The 18,566-nt window shown below is 40.5% G+C and overlaps 1 protein-coding gene across 2 annotated transcripts in view; it reads right to left on the bottom strand.

Annotated features, from left to right (window-relative positions):
• PRKG1 (protein kinase cGMP-dependent 1) overlaps positions 1 to 18,566 on the bottom strand; it is a 533,626-nt gene that overhangs the window by 140,838 nt on the left and 374,222 nt on the right. The gene's annotated exons all lie outside the window — the stretch shown is intronic.

Below are 18,566 nucleotides of genomic sequence, written 5' to 3'. Positions count from 1 at the left end.
ATATATTTTCCTTTTGTGGTCTGAACCAAAGAGGAGACCCTACCTTTCCATATGCAAATGCACTTCTTTAAATTGTCACTAGAAACCAACTTTGCTGGAAGCAAAATTGTGAAAAGCATTTGATTTAGCCAGTCTCTGCAGAGTTTTACTGAAACAGGTAATTTGCCCAATTCAAACACCCGAATTCACCAATTGCTTCCAGTTTGGCAAATTCTTTAGGGTTTGTGTAGGTGACAACCAGTTCTGACTTAATACGTGAGGCTTGCAGCACTGGATGAATCAACTATCACACCTTATACTCCATTTTATACCTCTGTGGATTTTGACTGTTACTAGAAAATATTCTCCTTTTCCCTCGAGCTCTCTCATTAACTGCACAAAGGAAAAAACAAGCAGAGCTTTCTCAGCCTGCCCACATACAAACTCAGACTCCACGCCTAGTCTGCCAACAAGCACTCTGGATTATGAGGAATTTTGGAAGTGAATTAGACTGGAGTAACCAAGATAAAATGCTTGCCTGAAATGTATTTATTAAAGCAGCAAGTGAACTTTTACTGAGTGTGCAATGAAATGGGAAAACCTGAAAGCTCTATTATTTTAAATAGCAATAGCAACTTTTCTCAATGGAAATACAAGTTGCCTTGAGCCATGCACCCTAACCTGGGTTGCAACTGTCTTCTTGACAACAGAACTTGCCAAATTCAGACAAAATCTGTATTTTAATATAGAAATGCAAAATATCCTCCCCTAAGTACAGAATTCAGTGTTTATTACTGTTGATATAGACTTATTACTGTTAAAATAGCCTCATGCAACTCCAGCCATGCCAGTTTGAACTTTGCTACGAAGTTGTTACAAAGAAAATTTTACCAGACCTTTCCACTGCCTACAACTTATCCCAGGCTCTTGTGCAACTAGTAATGAAACATGAAGCTGTAAGAAAAAAGAAACAAATCACATTATGAATTCAGAACACGGTAAAGGTTTAGATTACTAAAAGATAACGGACATCAAGAATTAACCCTGCAACAGTAACATCTTCATCAATCTCTCATGCAATGACAAGACATATAAATATTTGACTGACTACATCTATTTTGTGCCTAAAAGCAGCTTTTTTTGAGTATATCTTAATATCAGTCCTGAAAAGAAAACCAGACCAACATTGGGAAATGTAATCCAGGTCAGATTTTTGGCACAAGACGCAGCACTGCTAACAGACAGCTGACTATTTCCTTACTGGGCAAGGACAGCACATTGATCCAGAGATTACTTCACTAGGGTTTTTCTGAACTCCAAAACACAGAGAATTATATCTTCTGTGGCTTCCTCTGTGAAGAATTTGGAAAATTACCTTTTGGATTTACATGCTGACAAGCACGGGCTCGACTCATTGCAACAGAGATGGGATCGCCCGTTGTCACAGTTAATAGACCCCACTCCTACACAGACAAGGAAAACCTTCACCCTAGTAAAAGAACAGCATAAAACTACGTGCTGGTAACAGCTGTGTTATTTACATTTCCCAGTCTCTTATGGTGGACAGAAATCAGAAGGGACAGGAGGAGGAGAGCACATCTGCTCCACTGATGTCCTGATTTAGGACATCAGCATTTTCCACTGCAGCGGTATCACAAGTTTTCCCAGCAATGAGCTATTTTTTGCACTTGTCTTCTCTCTGTATTACCAATGTAGTCAGTTATTTTCATTTTATATTAATTTTGAGTTACTTAAGAGTCTTACTTTTCAGCACAAGTGTGATGTTGGAGGAAAGGCATCTGAAGGACACAGATCTCCAGCAAGAGATCCCTTCTTGCCTGTTTCCCATGACTTTCAGGTGCAGAACCAAAGACAGACTTGGTTGATCCCAAGAAGTCTGTGGCCAAGCAGCAAACTGAATTTCAGCCCTTCAGCTGGCTTTCAGGGGGGAAACTCCCCCCTTTTTGGGGATATCCAAACATGCTGCAAATTGTGCTGAGGTCAGGTGACCACCTGACACCCCAGCTGTGACTGGAACCCAACTGGGGAAAGTCAAGGATGAACATTGAAGCAGCCTCTTCGTGCTACGGCCCCTGAGCATACCGCAGTGTGACAGCAAATATTTCATTTCTGATGCTAGGCATCTGTTGTCAAAGCTGCCCACTGCTGATGGAGAATCAAATGACTCGTGAAGGGAATCAAAGTGCTCTTTAGTGCATCTAGCAGGAGGCTTTGGGGAGATGCTAACCCAACCCAATGCGCTCTGACCCTTCACCTCCCATCTGCTGTGTAATACCAGGGATAACGAGCATTTGCCCATTGCAAAGCTGGGTTTTCTTCTTGTCCACCACACATCTGTGAGATCTGACTACAGGTAACTTTATGTAAAAAAAAACATTTTCAGAAAAAATAGTCGACTTCTTCATCATCCCTCATGTTTGCAAAACTCTCCTCTTTTTTGAAATGAGAATAGCATTAGTTTTCCTGCCATGCTGGCAAGTTAGGTCTGAGCATTTTTAGTATTTCCACTTGACAGAAAGCAATGAAGGAGCTGACTTTCAATGGTGTGAAGAAAACCTGTAAATGTCACTGGCAGTTCTTGGTGGGCATGTACCAGGTGGGCAGGACCAGGCTTTGCCTTCACCTTTCCAAGCCCCTTACCAGCAAGGGAGGCAAAGCAACCAAGGAGAGGGCATCACAGGATTAAACTATGTCAGTCCCAATCCCTTATGCTATATTGTCCTTAGGCTATGGGCTACACCAGCAATTCAGATTGCCTAAATAGCTATTAGGCTGCTTAAAATTGTACCAGAGTGTGTATGAACCTGGACACTGCTCCAAGGGCAGAAAGATCAGGTTAAATAGACCTTGCCATATACTACCACAATATTGCATTATGCACAGTCCAAAATGATGCACATTTCTCTTATATTTTCTTTTAAATTCTTGGAGAATTATACATTTTCTGATCCAACTATGCATTTTTAGAGGCTAATTTCTCTGCTATCATACTTAATTTCTATACACTTTGATCATGAGATTTTTTTGATGAAAGCCCACACCTTGATTTCATCCCAGATACCTGTTATCGATGCCAGTTGGCTCAGCACTGGTGCTACCTTCAGCTCTGCAATACAGGCAAGGATCTGGCAGAAAGCATCAGGTTACAGAGCCCTCCCAGTCCAACCCTTCCTTCAAGTTAAAGGTGGCTCTATTATGGGAATGCTCAAAAAAAGGTACTGAAGGCAGATCTATTACAGGAATGCTCCACAAAGAGGTTTACCTCCAAGCTTAAATTATACAACTTTCCATGGCCTCTTGTGACAGTGTTTTGAGATTATGAGTTTCATCCCTGTTCTACTACTACAGGGTTGAAGCTATATACCCAAAAACTTTTGTATGACTCTCAAATACAGTCCCATGCTCTTACATCCATAAACCCTGAAGGCTTCAAATGAGAGGCAGGAGTTCCAAGCTGTACTCAGCTCCCTGGAAACTCTGAAGATTAGGAATACAATTTTGAACTTCAAACCTTTTCAGGGTCAGAAGGAACCATCCGAATCAACTAATCCTCGGAAACACATAAAGTCTAAACCAAAACCCCCTTCATCTAACCTGACAACCCATACCCAAAAAGCTTCTCCACCAGAAAGGCATCCCATTTCCACCCAAAGGGGGCATGGGAGGAGGATTTAGCCGTTATCAAGCAGTCTGTCCTAGTGGCTGATAAACTGTACCAGCACGTAGCCCTAAAATCACGCATTACTGCTTCTGGCCTCATGTCCCCTCATGAGCCTGAACTGGCACACAGGATTTGACCCCTATGGCAGTAAGAAATTCCATGGGAAGCTTCATGGGAAATTCCCTATTAAGAAGGACAGAAAGCCACGAGGTATTAAAAATGTAAATAAGAAAACATCTCAAATGGTGTTTTGCTGCATTCTGCACAGTATAGAAATAGGCCATTTCAGTTTTACCACATCAGTAACTCCATTTCTGATGTGTTTCTCCCTTCCTCCAGTGACTTAGTCTTGTGGTTATCTATTAAGATATCCAATGTCTATTATTTCATGGATTAAGGGTGAAATGGCTTTCTGCTATCATAAAGACACTTTCAATTACTATTATTACAACTCAGAGATACTGGAAATACTGCACCAACAGCATGAAATAAGAAGTTAGTTCAAATATATCCCCAAGACCTTAATTGAATGTTTAATAATACACAGGCACAAAAATGAAATCTACTCAAGTGAGTGTGAGCAAGTTAATTTCCCAAGGAAAAGAAACTCCCTGAAAAAAGAAAACTTGCCGGCCAGGGTGCATTTTGAGAAGCCACCAAGGTCTGGGAAAGGGAGGACTATCTATCCATTTTAATCTCCAACCTTTTGTCTAGCACAAAGCTGGAATTTAATGACAAGCTCCATTGCTAGAGGGTCTTCTTCAGCTGGTGCAGGAAGACTCAAAGCCTGATATCCTGGCACAGAGCAGAGGGCCAGAATTCAAAGCTTGGTAGCCATTTCTTGGGTGGCCACAGGTGTCTCCACCACCACATTTACTCTTCTCTTCATTTGTCCTAATTAATCCCTGGCATGTCTTGCTCATGAGGCTACAGCCTGCAAGCCAGCCTTGTTCCAAATGCCAGTAGGTGTCACTGTGGGCAATGGTATATGAGAAACCAGCGGAATGAAGTTTGAATCAAAGGGAAAACACACATCAAGTTAATTAATAGTTGTTTTTTAATATAATTGTTAATTATATTTTTCTGCTTTTACAGATAAAAGTGCATTGTCTGAGCCTTACAGATAAAAGGAGCTTTATTAGAAACAATTCACTTTTTCTGCTTTAGACCATACAGGGTTAGAGACTGGAAATCATGGAATATTTTGAAGCAAGTACAAGGTTGGATCTTGTTTCTTTGGTTATTGCCACCAAAATCAGCCTACATATGTATGTATGTATTTATTTAAGTGGTGATATGTGGATTAAAATTAGGGATTTTGAAGACTGCTATTAAAATAAACTCACAGAAGGAGATGCTCAGCAGACCAGAGACACGCACACTCTCCCTCCAGGCTTCCCAATGAAGCTAGCACAGCAAAGCAAAGCCCTCAGTCTCCTTCTCCCCCATGCCTGCACAAAGCGTGGCACCGAGCAAGGACCTCATCAACAAGGAGATCCATCCCGTATATCATTAGGTGGTCTGGGAGAGCTCAGGCTATCAGAAAAGCTCCTTTTTAATCCTGATATCAGGCCCCGGAGATGCTCCATGCAAACCAGGCTGCTAGTCCTGAGCTTAGGTGGCTGATGCAGGAGGAACCAGGACTGGTACAAGTGGTTTTTTCCATAGATATAGCTCTTTAACATTACATAGATTGGTTTTATCTTAAAATCAGTAGTCAAAGCATTATTATTAATATCATTAAAAAAGAGATCATTTGCTAGACAAATCTGTACCTTGCCTATCACGTTGGAGCAAGACGGTGCCATACCTTGCTGCTGATACATCACTAGAAACAAATGGACTTTTAGAAGAGTATTTCTTCTCTAACGTCTGTTCTAGATTTTCTAGTTCAATTTTGAACTTATTCAGATGGAAAGGGAAATACCCCAGAAGTGTTTTTGGCCCATCGGCATTGCCCATGTCCCAAGGACAGCAGCAGCCTTGGCTCCAGGTGCTGCCAGGAAGAGAGGCTCCATTTGAGTCACATCGGCTGCAGCAGAGACCACCAGATGCACAAATTTGAATCATTTTTCAGTTTGAATTGAATAGATTGTATTTTCTCAACACAAGAAATGAAGGGCAACCGCCAGCCCACTGGCCCCAGCCTGTCTGCAGGCAAAAGCAACAAATAAAATGCATAGAAAGACAGAATCCACATGTGTTTTGCCCAAATGTATGCTGCAAAGCCTCTTAAAATTGGAAATAGTAAACTAATGGATATTGGAAAATTAAGCACATGCCCCCTGTGACGTCCTTGTTGTCCCACGTGCTATAAAAAATTCACGTCCATCTTCATGTTTCCAAAAGAGAGTCCGCAAATCTGCCAGTGCAAATGATAAGTTACAGATTTACTTAAATCCTTTTCTCATATCTATGAAACCCTGGAAAACATCTAAGATTATCAACAAAAAACAATTTCATGTTTTGGTTTGTTTGGGTTCTCTTTCTTTTTTTTTTTTTTTTTTTTTCTTTTATAGCTGTGACAGACTGTTTGAAGAATCCGCTTACAGAGAGTGTAAAAATATATTCCATATAGGCCAGAGCTGGGTTTAATCCAACCTGTCAAAGAGCAAACACTTATGTCCAAAAACCTGCATAACCTGAGAGTGGCAACAGCAAGTGCATCTTATCAGTGACTTACCACAGAAAGCTTTAATATCCACTCAACCCACTGTTACCGAAAACAATAAAAATGAAATACTGGAGCTTGAAGCAGCATTTTGGTAACTTTTTTTCTGTTCTGCTGAAAACTGTTCCACGACACTGCCTTCACCTCATGCCCTGACAGCGACCACATCATTGCTGGAGTGGCTTTTTCTACCCACTGAACAGGCTGAGAGGTGTTTATAAATGAGAGAGGGATGCCTAATGCAGGGGGACAGAGTAACAAGCTGGAAAGGACGATGCTACTCGAGAGGCAGCTGAAAAACAGGCAACTATAAAAAATTATCACAATACAAACACCACACCTGAAAATCCAGGCTCCAGCATTGGCTTTTGCATCTTCATTGCTGGGTGCTGTGGAACAGAGAGGATAGCTAATATTTGATGTTAATGAGCAGGCTACGGCTTCTCCAGGTGGCTCTGCCACAGCATGGCAAGCTACTGTGCTGTGTTAGCAGATGAGGAAATCTCTCTTTGCAACCCTAAACTCCTACCCTTCTGAGTGTCCTTCGGGATTCTCATGGGGATTTACATTAATACATATATCCACATGCTTCGGATGGCCATAGGAGATGTAATTCGCCAGCTGGGGTGCTTTGACCTAACTTCAGTGGATTTTACAATTTGCACTGGAAAAAAATCAACACAGATTCCGTGTTTGTGGTTTAGGAAATAAGCCCAGAGAAAAGGGTAGCAGTTCTTCTGACAGTAAATTAAATGATAATAAACTCCTACTGTCTCCAGAGGAATCCAGCTCCCCACATAAAGCCTCTGGAAAAAGATCCCTCTGAAGCCACTGGGATTTTCAGTGTAAATGCAAGCTACTTCTTGAAAGATTTAAAAATTCATTTCATGAAAATCAAAAAGAGAACATAATTCCCTGACTGCAAAGCCTATTTGGCAGGAGCCCTCTGCGACCAGCAGGTTTGCATTGCTCATCGGCTGCACCCACTGCAAACACCAAACAGGTCCCACCGTGAGAAGACCTGAAGCTGTTATTTGTGCCAAGCAGGTGGAAGTCTGGGAAACGGGTTCATGTGTCTTCATTATAGGTATTTTATTGGAGAAGAGAGGGTTTTGATGGTAAACAATGAGAAGGAGGGGACAGGGAAGAAAAGGCAATAGAGATTTTGTGAAGAACGGGCAAAAGACCCATAGTTGTCGGTGGATGAAACAAGACCTGTCTCAGAAAAACTGCAAGGCCGGCAGCTAAGGTTATAGAAGCCAGGGGTGGACTTAGCCAAGACCTTAGTAGGGAACAAGGTGCATCAGGGACAAGAGAGTATTTCTTGCTAAACTGGAGGCACATCAAACCCCACAATGTTGAAGCCCACGAGACGTGGTAGGTCCCTTGCAACCCAGGGATGGCATATGAAGCAGAAAGGGAGCCTAAGAAAGATGAACAAGCCTTAAAGAATTTCAAAACTAACCTTTAACACGTTTTGCCAAGGCTTGTCAAGGTAGAATTATTATGCTATTTGTAAAGAAAACATTCCTGTGATAAGCAGAACATGAGTGTAATTTATTTTAGAGATACACATGAAAAAACCCAAAATGATAATTAGTCCCAGCACTAAAGGATCACCCTAGTTGTACCCAAAAATATTTATGTCCAGGGTCTAAAGTACTTCTTTTGCATACAATAGTTCTAATCACTGTTTCATCAGCACCATGAAATAGTCTCTGCCCTTTACATCGAGGAGAGGCTGCAATCCACATCAACCTGCCTAAGCCAAAGGGAGAGGTCCTGCCCCACCACCTCTCCCCACTTCTGCTCAGTAGCATCAGCGTGAGCCTTCACTTGCCCTTGTCAGGAGGCAGAGCAGTAATCCCTTGCTTGATTAGGGGGGTTTGTTGAAGTGTTAATGAACCACCAGTCCCTACTGATGCCAATGGTTTAAACCAGAGATTGCCCACCACCAGCAAGGAGCCCAAGTAAATTAGAAAAGGAAACCTGGTGTTCAGAGGAGCTTCTCAGCACAAATCCTGCTATTTTTAATCAAAGTCTTATTTTTTGACTGTTAAAGCCAGCCAAGTCTCAGAAAAGGTCTGCAGGAACCAAACTCAGCAACCCTTGCACAGGTGAGGGAATTTTTTTTGGTCTGCTTTGTTTTGCTTTGTTTTGCTTTTTATTTTTTCCCTGAAACATAATGTACAACTCATTCAAAGTCCTGGTCATATGGAGGCTGAACCTTCTCCCTATGTCAATTATGATATCTATATTTTGGAAAGGAGAGAGATACTGCCATCTCCTCATACATTCCTTATAATCCCATCTTTATACTAAAGCCAATATCCATATTTTCAGAAAGTTTTCCCTATTTACAAAGCCTCCTATGCTGTTTTTCTAAACAAGTCTATATACTCAGTTGGTATAGATAGCTCCAGCATTTCCTGCTTTACACACTCTTCTAGAAAAGCAATAAAATTGAGGAAAAGGAGCCAATTAGTCAAGGACTTGATTACACTCTGACTTTCCAGCACCTTTATTTTAACCAGCAACACTCTATTTTCCTCCACCATGGTCACAGTAACCAGGTAAATATTTAGCCACATTTATCTTGGGCATTCATGAGTTTCCATTTCCCATCTCCTCCCCACTCTGTTTTTCCATCCCTGTTATTCACACGAGACATTATTTGGTTGATTTTTGCTTGCAGAGACCCAATGTTGCCTGGTCCAAAGGCGGCTTTCCGCCCTACTCCACTGAACAAAAGCAGCGCGGGGGGATACACCATAGGTGCCAGATCCCAAACAAGTAGAGAAAAAAATAATAGTGCCCTGTATCAGCGTTGTCTCATTTCATTTGTCTGGGTTTCATTTCCGCGAGGATGGAGTGGCCATGGAAACCATCAAAATAATCACATGCATTTTTTAGTAGGATGAGTGAGTTAAATGGCTTATTCAGTTTGGCTGCAAATTTTGATTTTAACTTTTCCTGTTGTCTCCTTCAACTCACTTTAAAATGAAACAACGGCCTCAAATCCAAGTAAAATATTATGCTCTAGTTAGACTGAACCATTCACCTGATGACATTTTGAGTTTGCTACTTCATCAGGCAATAATTTTTTCAATAACTTCTTTGTGACTTGAATGAAGAGCTTGCTAGATCCTTGTCGGTTTTGCTCTGAGCCCATAAGCTCTGCTTGTGAATTGAGGGTCTCAATTTAGCAATCTCAAGGGATGCTCCAAGTATCCTCTTCAACCCACAAAGCTTTTCTCCATCTGCATCACCCTCTAACAATGAATTTTGCACATCTATTAACTGCTGTGTGAAGAAACACCTCCTTCATTTCTACTGTTGCAGAAAAACAGAGCAATCAGGACAGTCATTATAATACGCACATGGATGACTATGTTCCTGACAAGGATCTGCAGGGACCAGGGAGTATTTAACTGCTTTCCTCTGCTGTGATAACTTAAGCATGAGCTTATTTGTAATTGCCTTTAAATGGTCAGTGCCCACAATAAAGAAAATCAAAAGAAAAACTTCATGAAAGGGACCTTTTATCCCAATGCGAGTGCTAGAGCAGTTTCTAAAGTAGGCATCACTACACAGTCACGTCTCATCTACAGAGAAATAACCACGCTTCTCTCCTTTCTCCCTAATATTTAAGATTTAGGTAATTCATCTGCGTTTCGTAATCTGATAAAAACTGAAAGAGGCAGAGATATTTTCCAATTAGATCAGCTCTCCTTGTTTCTCGCACTGAAAGAAATTGCTTTTAACTCTCTGAACAGGTGTGGTTTGTGGTCGAAACTACAGCATATGTGCATTTAACAAACACACATGTTCCATAGGTTTAAAGGCCAGAAAAAGTTTGTCAATGATGCAAGAAGAGGATACGATTATACTCCATTGCTCTAGACATTGCAACCGAGGACTTTATTGCACCCTTGCACATCATTTTTTCCAACTGCATTTTATTTTCTAATGCCTTTTTTTTTTTTTTTTTTTTCAGTAGACCCAAAAAAGCTTTTTTTTTCTGGAGTACCTGCAAAAACAAAGCTATGTTTTTTCATGAATGCCATTTTAAAAATTAATGTAAGTACAAATCAAATTAAAATTGTGTCCGTATATGATTGAACCATTTGTGACTGACTCTGTTTTGTTGCCCCCACAGGCAGCATTTCTCTAAGTAAATCCCTCCCATAGCTCCTTCGGTAAACATACCTCAGCAGTGTTACCTTTAATCAAAAATGATAAATAATAATTTTTTCCTAACCAAAATGTTTTACTCTTCCCTGTTCATTTCTAATTCCCTCTCAATCTAGTTTGTGTTTCTAAATCAGATCAATACCTGCTGCTGATCAGCTTTGGTCCAGGCAGAACCTACTGTTACCTGCAGGATGGATCAGCAAAGGATTATATAGACCTGGTTTCCTTTACATAAGACTGATCCTCAGTCTTCCTAGGCAAAAAAAAAAAAAATGCTAATTATATAGAAAGCTAATTAATTTTGCGTATTTTTCTAGTTCTATTCACTATTGCCACGCAATTCTGCATAAAAGGAGGATTGTATTCAGACTCCGTTAATTAAACGGAGGCATCCTAAGAGTTTTTGATCCATTCTAATTTCACCATGTGGAGTAAGAAGGATGGCTGGCATCTTTGAATGAAGACTAGCAAAACATGACAGGTCTGCTCAAGCCAGCTTGTGAAGCTGAACTACGCAATTGAACTTCCTCCAAGATCGCCACTCTTCATCAGGAGCCGCGATGGAAAAGCACCACTAGCAACAAACATGAATTTTGTTTTTGTTTTATCATTTGCGCCTTATTCAATTCATTCTTTAACTGGGGGAAAAAAAAAAAAAAGAAAAAAAAAAAAAAGAGCAGCAAGCAACCCTTATCACATAAATTTACAGCAGCATTAATGAAATGGCTGCAGACAGCCACTGTGATCCGTGCTTTCAGCACTTTGAGATCTCACTCCCAAGATGTGCTCTGCATGCAGCCAGCGAGCTGCAAGAACACAGTTTTCAGGCTTGGCATCATCCGCCTGCGGTATTTAACACATTTCTCTTCACTTGTACTGCTCAAATAGTTTGGCAGCACCGCCTGTCTATGACCATATATGCATTGGGATCAATGAGGTAGCCAAATCATAGCTGCCTGGGTTTGGAGGAAGCTCATCGCTGGCACTTGGGCCTCTGTAATGCATTAAATTAAATTAAAATTTTGAAGTATCAACACTTCTAGTGAAACAATTTTCAAAATGCACACTGGGAGACATGGGGAATGGCAGTCTGAGGGCCCTAACACGTTCCCAAGACAAACTGTACAGTTACACCACGGAAGACCTAGGACCTAGAAGTGGTTTGCATACTTGATTTAGGGCAATTAGTCATATTTATATTATGTTTCAATATCTATTTTATATTGCACATATAATATTACACATTTGCAATATATCGTAAAATATTCTATGCGTATAGCAATAATATATACATGGCAAAGCTATCTAGAGTTCTGGATACACAATATACAAGAATTCGTTTGATGTATTTTAGATTTGACATTACACAAAAAGAATCTCCAATATTTTGGTAACCAAATTGAAATTGCATTTGTTGCTTTCTGTGACTCAAACTGCTCAAATTCATGCATATAACATCTTATATGGATTAGTATGCTAAATCCCAAACAGTGAAGGAACATCAAGTACACAGGATTTAGAAAATGCTAGAGTTGAAAATGCCAATGAAATCTTAATTCGACCCCCTTCTGTATATTTGTAACTACAAAACTTTTAAATCACAGATTATTTTCTCCAGCTCCCCCAGGCTCTCTGAATTCCTGCCCCTTTCCCCTACCTTGAAATGCTAGGTTAAAGGTTGGACGAGATGATCTGCAAGGTCCTTTCCAACCTAGATGATTCTGTGATTCTGTGAAAACCCTACATAACTCAACAGAGCTGGGACAGATATTCAGGCAGATAACAAGTCCATCCCTTATATATGGGCAATCTTCTTTAAAAGAGGACTAGTAGTTTGAGTTGAGAAAACAAAAAAATAGAAAAAAATACTTGTAGGCCAGCAGCCGCAAGGAATAATTTTAGATCAAATGGATAAGTCATCAAAATCATAAGCAACTGGAAATGGTTTCAAAAGAGATGAGGTCAAGCAACCTTAATTATACTTATTGTTACCTGAACTACTGCTTTGAGATATAAATCTTTCAAGGATATAAGCTTTACATTTGAATGACACAGAGGATACCCTTGAAAGAGGAAAAACACTACCAGAAAGTGAACCAGCTTCAAGATGGAAAAGAAATCCCTGGTTTTTGTCCCAAAGAAAAAAAGAAAATAAAAGAAGGGAAAAAAAAGAGAGAGAAGGAGATGCCAGGCCAGAGTCTCTGAGTGCTGCCCATGCCCACTACGAGCTCATCTCCCTCCTTGGCCACGCTGGACACAGACCCTGGACCAACCTTCCTCTTCCTCCAGGCAATTCAAACACCTTCTCAAGCTCGACTGTCCTTCTGTCTGCCCACTGGTCTTCCTTTTCTCAACAACTACTCTCCTGTCTTCTGCAGAAGTACTAATTCCCTCCTGCTGAACTCTTGGAAAGTGTTTAGTCTAGGAGGTTCACCCACTGCCACCCCACAAGCGGTTCCTACTTGTTCTCATATACACAACCTCACCAAAAAAAGGCACCAGGCTTTAATTGCGAGCACAGCAGGGAAAAATGCCATCTTTGTTCCATCAGCGAAGTGCCACTTGTCTGATTTTTCCCCCTCCTAATCTCTAAGACAAAGCAAAAGTGCTTAAGAGTGGGAAAAGGCGTGTCCCATAGGCACTCTGCTATGCTATAGGGAGACAAAACATTTACCGTGAAGAGTTGCATCTTGAGAAATTATACTAGAGGCTGGGAGTTTGGGTTGTTTTGTTTGGTTTTTCTCCTCTATGACCATAAATTCCATTTTTTATTCTCTCACCTATGGTGTAGTTCCTGGCAATTTGATTCACTTTTTACAGACACATCATCCTCCTCCCTTAAGGATTTAGTTTCATTTAATGAATGGAGTTAATCCATAAAGACTAAAAATACTGACAATGTTAGTACTTTTCAGATAATCACTGGGTGAGACACCAGATGCACGTTGTCCATGTAACATTAATACTGCTGTGACCCAGAGGGCTTTTTACAATACTTCAGAGTCCTTATAGATAGTTTCTCCATTCCCATGAGAAAAAGAGGTAAAAACTTTCAGAGACCTGAAGCTGGGGAAGATGTTCTTCCCTCTCCTCCTAAACTTCCATCAGGGCAGCTATGCCACTGTACTACCTTCCAGTCTGTGGGCTGGCAGAGGGGCCAGGACCCTAAACATTGGCAGTAGTGTCATATATGTGGTCAGCACCTCAGTTGCTGTAAGTATTCTATGGGTGTTCTGATGCATTTTAGTTTCCTTAAAAAAACTCCAAACCCAAACCAACAATACTTTATTCCCTTCTTTTATAAACTGGCCACCTTATAGTGAAATGCCACAACGCTAAGGCTACATATTCTTAAAAAAGAAGTTTACTACCAAAAAACCATTTATTTTTGTGATATATAGCTGTTACATATTAAGGGTACCTGATGGAGGAAAAAAAAAAGACTTTTTTTTTTTTTTTTTAACTCTAAGAAATACAGAAAGTTTGTAACCAGAAAAGACAACCATAAATTGTTTCAAAGCCTTCAAAAGTGAGGAAAGAAAGGTCAAGTCTTTTGCTTTTTCACAAAGTTTTTCAGGTTTATTAAAAGAAAAAAAGGATTTCTAAGCTTGGCTATTAATCATCTACAGTGAGTCTTCCAGTTTGCAAACAAATTCCCCTCTTTCACCCAAGGAAACTAAAATTATTCAGATGTTTCATGAATAAAAATAATGTGTAAGAAGGTACTTCTACTGTTTACCAAAGGAGATTCGCATTCATCCACAGCAAAGATATTTATACAATAAATACTAATTCAGGTATTTAATCTGAGATACACAGAACTCAGATGGGGGCAAAGCACACAGCTATGTTTAAGCAGCACCCTGGCAGCTGTTATCTTTTTCAACTATGGTAATCCTCTAATATTTCAACATAAACACGTTGATTTTCTTCACCAAAATATAGTAGAGTGAAACTATTTTGCCACCAGTTCAACACTGTTAAGCAACGGAGCTGTGAGCACACGCACCAGAAGCCGGAGGTATTGGGCAACAGATTTTTTAGGAAAGAGCAGCCCAGGGCATGATGCTTGAAGAGTCAGAGAGAGGTCAAGAAGGGCTTTTTCAACTGAAGAAAAATATGAAAAAGTAGGCACTAGGAAAGAAAAAAATAATAAAACATTGGGGATAATACTAATTCTATTCTGAAAATTTAAGTATTAAACTTTTACTGGACTCTAGTGCTATGTGTTGGGGAGGAGTGACTGGAGACCTGCCAGTCAGAGAGGGACCTGGGGGTGTTGATTGACAGCTGGCTGAACAGGAGCCAGCAGTGTGCCCAGGTGGCCAAGAAGGCCAATGGTGTCCTGGCTTATATCAGAACTAGTGTGGCCAGCAGGGACAGGGAAGGGATCTTACCCCTGGACTCGGCACTGGTAAGGCCGCCCCTCGATGACTGTGTTCAGTTTTGGGCCCCTCACAACAAAAAGGCCATTGAATGACTCGAGCGTGTCCAGAGAAGGGCAACGGAGCTGGTGCAGGGTCTGGAGCACAGGTCTGATGGGGAGCGGCTGAGGGAACTGGGGGGGTTTAGTCTGGAGAAGAGGAGGCTGAGACCTCATCGCCCTCTACAACTACCTGAAAGGAGGGTGCAGAGAGCTGGGGATGAGCCTCTTTAATCAAGTAATGAGTGATAAGACAAGAGGGAATTGTCTCAAGTTGCACCAGGGAAGGTTCAGACTGGATATTAGGAAGCATTTCTTTACAGAACGAGTTGTTGGGCATTGGAATGGGCTGCCCAGGGAGGTGGTGGAGTCCCCATCCCTGGAGGTGTTTAAGAGTCGGGTCAACATAGCATTGAGAGATCTGGTGTAGTTGGGAACTGTCAGTGCTGGGTTAACGGTTGGACTAGATGATCTTCAAGGTCCTTTCCAACCTAGATGATTCTGTGGTTCTGTGATTCTGTGTTCCCTCTCGCATCCCGGACACACAGCAAAGGTGGGATGATATGCACCATTCTACTAAAAATAAAGATAAAAGTTGTTTCCTGTACAGAATAACTGAGGAATTTGGGTCCTTCATCCCTTGCACGGCATGAGCACCATTAACCCTTGGTTCCCCACCTCTCCCAAACAGCTACAGCCTGCCAAAAGCTTAGTTTATGTGAAGTGGAGGCTGAGATGACCACAAACCTGTGCATTTATTTTGACTCAACATCCACTAGTTTAAAACTTTCTTCTCGTCCTACACCATAATTTGGATGAATCTTGCAAGAACTTTGCATCAAATGGGTTTTGGGCAAGCAATTGCAAATGATTTCACAGGATTGTCCTAACTAAACCTCATCTCTTAAGACATTTAGCTACCAAATCCCAAGTAAAACAAAAATTAAGTCTTCAGCTGCAGAAACATATTACTTGTTGACTCAAGCATTATGTTTGGCAAGCATGAGGATAAACAATACGATAAAATCAGGGGACAGGCAGTGCTGTTCCAGCAGAGATGGCATTACAACCAAACTAAATCAACCTCTGTGCTGGAAGGGATTCTCAGCTTCCCACTGTGGTGAAAATCACTGCAGCGTTACCCAACAGTTTGAGAGATGTTAATCAAGTCAGCTATACATTATGCTGATGCTTGTTAAGATGTAATGTTCAGAAATAGTAATATAATTAAAAAAACGTAATGGAGGAAGATCAAAAGGTCAGGTTTGAGTGCTGGGAAAAGCTGTGCCTGGGTCTAGTAGTGGTTCACAAATCCTGAGACTGGGGCTATAGGTACAACCTACAGCTGCTTTGGGATTGGTGTCAACTGCAAACATCTACAGCTGGAGAAACCTCCATCCCTAGAACAAGGGCCTGGAAATGGGGTAAATCATGGCCCTAGAAAGCTAATTCCTGGGAGATTTCTTGCCAAAAACCATAGCGCATCAGTAGCTTGGGTTTGAATGTGCTAAAACTGAACCAAATAGACTTGTTTCTAATCTCTTGTAGATAAACTATGAAAAATTTCATTGATGGGAGTGATCTCGCATAAGTCAGAAGCCACTGCAAGAGAAAACGAAATTCCCCTGGGTTTTGTAAATTCTTGAGTTAGCCAAGGAACTTGTTGTAGTATTTCCATCAATTCTAGGAATGAAATTATGTTAATCAAACACTGACCTTTTTTCCTCCCCACTGTCTTTATAATGCCGTTTCCAAGTTTGATTTGGATAATGGGCAATTAAACCAGCTTTTTTTTTCTTGTTTCTGGATTTTAGTTAACAGGTTTTAGAAATTATTTAAAGAATGTAGGACAGAAGTGTTGCATTATTCACAGCACTGTATCAAAAGAAAAACTGCATGAAATCTTGACATTAAGATATTATTTTTTTTTCCCCTGCCTCAAACTGTGTCAAATCAGGCACTTTTATCCTTGTTACAGCAACAGAGATGATGAAGTTATTGCTTCTTAGTTTCAATAGGTTAGATACTGTTAAATAAAAAATGTGTAATATCCTGGTAGAGTGATTTTTTAGTTTGAGTAAAACATAGTATGTTAAATCAAAGACAAACCCAGAGGGAATAACAAGGGTGATTCCAAGTAGGAAATTGGGAGCCATATCCCAGTACAGACTGGGACGACCAGTCTCTCTTGCCATAGCATCCACCCTAAGGGTACAGTTATCCCCACAGATGCTGCTTTTGCGCCTCATTTCTTCATTGATGTTTGTCATGAATTTTTTCCCCTGCCGTGAAACTTTAAGTGTCCCTGGAAAAGTTTTATTGACTTTATTCTTTTCCTTAACTCTTGATAAGGAGCTTAATGATGGTTATGTGATCCAAGCAAATTAAACTCTCTGTTTCTGGTTAGGCATGCAGTTTTGAGATAGGCAAATTTAATTCATAGCGTATCGAGTTAATATGCCTTTCTCTCTAAATCTGAACAGTAAAGGAAATACTCTGGCAGTAAAGGAAGTAAAGCTTATCTATGAATATGCAATTATTCTGTATGACAAACAGCTGATTTGTTCGGATTCCAAAATTTATCTGTATACTAAATAAAATATAAAGAAGTAACAATGTCCTATCGATGCCCTGAGAAAAAAAATCAAAAATGTCAGCAGCACTGTTTCTTAGAATCAATGGAAGAGGTGGTACATACAAGGTTTTCTGTAAACATAGCTATTAGGGTTGGTCATGATGACAAGGCATGTATGAGAAAAACCAACAAGGAATGAAATAAAATACTGTTGTACACAAAGATTTCCTGCAGTTAAATCATACAGGGCTACATTTTGAAAGGTTTTATTAACAGTTTCTGTAATATTTAATCACATGAAATTCTGCAGTCCCAGAACAGAGTGCTATGTGAATAAACTATGTGGACAAACTGCCTGCAATGCATCTCAAATACTTTACATTCATTTTACACATCCACTTACAGGACAAGGCCGGGGTTTTGGGTTTTCTTTGGGAGGGTTGGATTTTTTTAGAGGGTAGGATGCGAGGGTTTTTTTTTTGGGGGGGGGGGGGTTTGTTTGGGGGGTTTTGGTGTTGGGATTTTTTTTGTCTGTAGTTTTTTTGTTTTTTACAATAAAGACTCATTAAAAGCCTGACACTAATGAGATACTAGTTATAGCCAGGTAGGCAAAGCACAACTCGATCAGGACCATCAAATATCTCAACACATATTACATTGCCCCTCTCTGCTGTAACTCTTACAGGAGCAGCTTTTCCATAACACCTCCTTTAAGGGATGATATTGCCCTCTGACATAAATGTCCCATCAAATTTGAAAGGAAATGTTTTTTTCACATCCCCTTTTCTCCACCACTGAGCCAGGGGGTTGGAAACTGGAGAAGAAGGTTTCCCTTCTACACACCGCAGCAAACGATTGTTTCACTTCAATTAAAAATATGTAAGCCCTGTTCAAAACTGGAAATCTTTCACACAGCTCCTCTCATCATCTCGACATGCTGGAACAGTCAACTGTAACTTGGAGCACAATTGTGAATCTGTTCTTTCAGAAAAAAAAGCCTGGATATTGCCACCAGAAGGCTTGCAGACTGAACTCATTAGCT

The sequence above is a fragment of the Strix aluco genome, chromosome 7 (genome assembly GCF_031877795.1).
Source record: "Strix aluco isolate bStrAlu1 chromosome 7, bStrAlu1.hap1, whole genome shotgun sequence".
Classification (NCBI taxonomy): Eukaryota; Metazoa; Chordata; class Aves; order Strigiformes; family Strigidae; genus Strix; species Strix aluco.
This window is presented reverse-complemented; position numbering and strand designations above follow the sequence as displayed.